Source organism: Physeter macrocephalus, chromosome 4, assembly GCF_002837175.3.
Source record: "Physeter macrocephalus isolate SW-GA chromosome 4, ASM283717v5, whole genome shotgun sequence".
In the NCBI taxonomy this organism is placed as follows: Eukaryota; Metazoa; Chordata; class Mammalia; order Artiodactyla; family Physeteridae; genus Physeter; species Physeter macrocephalus.
Genome location: NC_041217.1, coordinates 140,840,273 through 140,845,191, shown reverse-complemented (window position 1 = coordinate 140,845,191; position 4,919 = coordinate 140,840,273). Strand labels below are relative to the sequence as shown.

Below are 4,919 nucleotides of genomic sequence, written 5' to 3'. Positions count from 1 at the left end.
AAAAATAGAATTACCATATGACCCAGCAATCCCACTACTGGGCATATATCCAGAGAAAACCATAATTCAAAAAGACACATGCACCCCAGTGTTCACTGCAGCACTATTTATAATAGCCAGGTCATGGAAGCAACCTAAATGCCCATCGACAGACGAATGGTTAAAGAAGATGTGGTACGTATATACAATGGAACATTACTCAGCCATAAAAAGGAATGAAATTGGGTCATTTGTAGAGACATGGATGGACCTAGAGACGGTCATAACAGAGTGAATTAAGTCAGAAAGAGAAAAATAAATACCGTATATGAACGCATATATGTGGAATGTAGAAAAATGTTACAGATGGACCGGTTTGCAAGGCAGAAATAGAGACACAGATGTAGAGAATAGATGTATAGACACCAAGGGGGGAAAGCGGAGGGGGGGGCGGGTATGATGAATTGGGAGATGGGATTGACATATATACACTAATATGTATAAAATACATAACTAATAAGAACCTGCTGTATAAAAAATAAATAAATTTTTTAAAAAAGAAAATGTATATAAGGGTGCTTCATAACTACACTGTGTGGAGAAAACTACACCTGGCCTTGCGTAGAATCAGTTGGAAAAGTGCCTGCCTTTATTAGCTATGTCAGCCATAGGTGCAAGGCAAGAGTAAAAAATAGTTTCAGCTCCTGGTCTGATCCACTCCCCTTCATTTTCAGGTAAAAAAAATTGAGGCTCCACAAAGAGAAGTGATTTGTCAAAGGTCATACAGCAAGTCAGTTGGAGCATCATTACTAGAACTTCTGTCATCTGATTACCCCCAGAGTGGACTGGGCTTAGGGAAAATAAAAACTACAACAATTTTAGGGTGAGTAGAAAAGCATCCCCAGCACCCTGAGATCTCTTTCCTAGCACTTGCCATACTGTACTGTCAACATTTGTTTATGTGCACACAGCATAGCTTTCTCAGAAGGTGGTATGAGAACAGGGAGAGCTGAGAGGTACAGTTGGAAGGCAGGTTCATGTGGACGCCCACAAGGGGATCTTCTCAAGAGGGGGGCAGGGGCTACACAGACATTCGGAAGAGAAGTAAAAACCACCCCAGCAGGCAGCTGCCTGAGGCAGATCTGAGCAGACAGGTCAAGGCACATGTGGTATCTGCAGAACTGCATTTGTTAGATAAGCATCAATCATATCTTCTCTCTCTTTTTTGAGAGTCACATAAATGACAGAGCTGGGTAGCTCACTGTCTTCGTGACAAGCAATACAGATGAAGGCCCAGGGAAGTCATATCTGGTCCCAGGCTGGGGGAAAGAAGGAAATGACTCCTCCAAGGGTTGGTGTGAAAAACAAACAACACTTTGAATCTGATAAACATCTAAGGAAGAACCCGACTTCAGCCAGGAAAGAGGGAAGAGGAGACAGCCTTAAAATCCAGCAAGAAGAGATCAACTGAATACATGTAGTGAAGAAGTAAATGGAGGAACTTCTTTTTTGAAGGAAAGAACACAAGGACAAAGTCAGAGACACCTGGGCTGAGCCCTGGCTCTCTACGCAATTGTGTAACCTTAGGCAGATCACACCCTGGGCCTCAGTTTCCTTATCTATAAAATGAGTTAATAAAGTGACTTCCGGGCAAACTATTGGAAGAATTAAAACCAGTACATGAGAAAGGCAGGAGCACAGCCACAGATCAATTAGTCATTCAATCAACATTCATTGAGTACCTACTGTGTGCCAGGCCCTGTGCTGTACTCTGGGGAGATGAAGAGAAACCATAGGAGTTCCAGCTTAGAGGAGAAACCTGCTTAAACATCCTCTATAGGTTGCTGGTGTCTCTCTTCATATTGTAATCCTTAAGAAACTGGAGATTTATTTCTTGGACTGCAGATCATTTTATATTTTTGCCTGCTTCCATTCTGTTTCCTCTGATAGGAACATTCTTTCCTCTGCAGCTAGCTAAATCCTTCATGACCAGGAAGTCTTCCCTGACCCACCATCCTCTGGCAGAATGTCTTTGCTAGGGCAAACACAGCACCAGGGCTTCCCAGTACCACAGACAGGGCTTTTCAGGGACTTCCATTGTCTTCCTCCCTTTATAGGCTCAGAACAGGTGAGCAAACACACACACACACACACACACACATACACATCCAAATACCCACCATCCTCTGGCAGAATGTCTTTGCTAGGGCAAACACAGCACCAGGGCTTCCCAGTACCACAGACAGGGCTTTTCAGGGACTTCCATTGTCTTCCTCCCTTTATAGGCTCAGAACAGGTGAGCAAACACACACACACACACACACACACACATACACATCCAACTCCTTTTACTATCCCCCACCCTTTTCCATCTGGATTCCAAGAAGCTGGGATGGATGGCCCTGTCCTTCTCCCACTCCCCTCCACACCTCTATTAGCTGCCACCTCCCTCCCTAAAACGTCTTCCCACACTTGGACTCCAGAACAGAGTCAGCCTGTGGATGAATTTCTCTGTCAACGATTCTCTTCTTGTCTCTGACCCCAGGCAGCAGTGTAACAGGGGCCAGTGCCTGCGCCCCCTCCTCAGCCTTCTGAGGAGCTAAGACACAGCTACCAGCTAGATGCCCTTGGACTCCACTCTGGGCCCCAATCATCTTCCCACTCCCACACCACAACCCACACCTGGCTTCCTCTGCACCATGACCCAGCCCATCTACCAGCCTAAACTCTCCAAGTTCCCCGACAGTTCCTCCACTCCCGGCTGCCAACCCCTTGCTCTCTTCCAGTGCCTCTCCATGCGCCACCCCTAGCCAGAACTCAGGTGCCCACAGCCCATATCCAAGGCCTTGGCTCTCTCCCTCCATCAGCTCCCCACCCCCTTTCTCTGCAGCCTGGATAGACCCAGCCTTGCCTCCCACCTTCCCATTCTTCCAAGCTTCCCACCTCCAAGCCCTATCCCTCTCCCGCACTCAGGGTACCCCCCTTGCCTAGACCCACCTGGGCTCCAGCACCACACCACACTCACTTTACCTTCTCCCGGCCCAGCACCTCCTTCCTGCCCAGCGCCCCTTCCCCTCGTCATCTCACTCCTCTCAAGCTCGAAATGACCCCCGCCGGCCAGTCCCCTCCCCTTAGCTCTTCACTTCCACGCCTCCCTTCCCTCGTTCCTCTCGGTCCTCTCGCTTCGGCACCCCCTTCCCCGCTCCTCGGCTGACTGGTACCCTCTTCCCGCACTGTCCCTCTCAGTTCCCTCCTTGCCTCTCCCCCCCACCCCCACCTCCGTTTCCCCCTCAACGAGCCCTCACTGCGCTCCAATTGCCGCTCATCCTTTTCCCCAGCCCCGGCGCCCTCCTTCTCGTTCCCCCAGTCCCTCTGCTCCTGCCTTTGGAGCTCTCCTTGCGGCCCTCACAGCCCGGGTAGACCCTCCTCAGCGCCCCCTCCCCAGGCTACGCGCCCCTTCACTGCCGCGGTGCCCCTCCTTAGTGGCCTCGCCTGGCCCCTTCTCCCTGGTGTTCCCTCCGCTGCCCTGTGCTCCTTCTCAACGCCCACTCACTGTCCCCAGCGCCCTGCGCCGGGAATCGGTCCCAGATCCTCCCCGGGCGGGCTGCCGGGCCGCGCCCCTTACCTGGGACTCCGGGTGAGGACGAGCGGCTCGCTCCCTGGCAGCGCCGCGGAACCGCTGGACCTGGCGGCGGGCGGCAAAAGGCTCAGTGGGTTCGCGGAGCAGGGCGGCGCGGGGCGGGTCTGGTCCCCACCGCAGCGACTTCGGGCTGAGGCTCGGGCTGCAGCGGGGCCGGGCCACCACCGCGTCCAGGGCCCACCCATGCCCCGCCCAGGGGCGGAGTCCCTATTCGCCGGGCCCCCAGCTCTGGGCAGGTGTAGGAAATCCGAGGTATCTTGGGGCCCGGAGCTCCCCAATATCTGGGTGACTATCGTGATTTATCTTAATTCTCACGCCTCGTTCCATACACTGAACTTAACTAGGGTGATCAGAGAGCTTCGATGATAATGTAGATGATGATGGATTTGTAGCTTTGCCATTTCTAAAGCACTCCCCTGTCGTTACACCGCTTCATCCTCACAAAACCCCGGGTAGAGAGGCTGAATCTGGACGGCTGTCTACAGGTGGAAATGAAGCCAGAAACCTGGGCATTGTTCTCTACCCTATGCACTCCTTCACACCCTACATCCCATTAGCCTGGTGAGGATGCCTCCATAACATATCCTATCCCTTCTCCTCTTCTCCATCTCCACTGCTCTAGCCCTGGTTCAGGCCTCATCACTTCTTGCCTGAACTAATGCAACAGCCTCCTAATGGGTCTCCCTGCCTCCACTCTCCAATTCATCCTCTATGTCGGCAGCCTGAGTGATTGTTCTAAATGTCACCATGTTACCATCAACCCTGAAGAAACAAACAGAAACAAAACATTTTCAATGGCTCCCCATTACCAACAGTAGCCTGGACTGAGAAAATGTTCTTGCCTGGTCATTAGGAAGTCCCAACTCTGTCAGAGAAGGCAGGTATAAGTGGTGATTAGCATCCCACCCTCACACGTGGACCTGGACTTCAAGTCTTCCTGAGGTCACAGGAGCCAGCTGCCAGCTTTGGTTTAGAATCATTATCCCTCCCCATACTCTTCCTCCTTCTCAAATCTTAGAGGTCTTGAAAAAGAATATATATATATATATATCAGAATCACTTTGCTGTACACTTGAAACTAACACAACATTGTAAATTAAGTATAATTCAATTTTAAAAAATCTTAGAGGCCTGAGTCATATACCAAAACAATTTTTCCCCACATTCCATTATGACCTGATCTACAATTTGTCTCTATGGCCCGAGGAACCATCCAATAGACAGCCCCTCTGGTTGTCTGACTTCTCCCTCAGACTCATCCTTGAACTGTTCTGAACTTCTCCACCCACTCCCTTTCACT

General features: G+C 50.6%; 1 protein-coding gene across 1 annotated transcript in view; it reads right to left on the bottom strand.

Annotated features, from left to right (window-relative positions):
• Positions 1 to 3,684, bottom strand: part of RAB3B (RAB3B, member RAS oncogene family) — a 63,546-nt gene extending 59,862 nt beyond the window's left edge. The window contains exon 1 of the mRNA XM_007129217.4: positions 3,605 to 3,684. The gene's annotated coding sequence lies outside the window, so the exon portion shown is untranslated. The remainder of the gene's footprint in view (positions 1 to 3,604) is intronic.
• Positions 3,685 to 4,919: the final 1,235 nt, after the last annotated feature.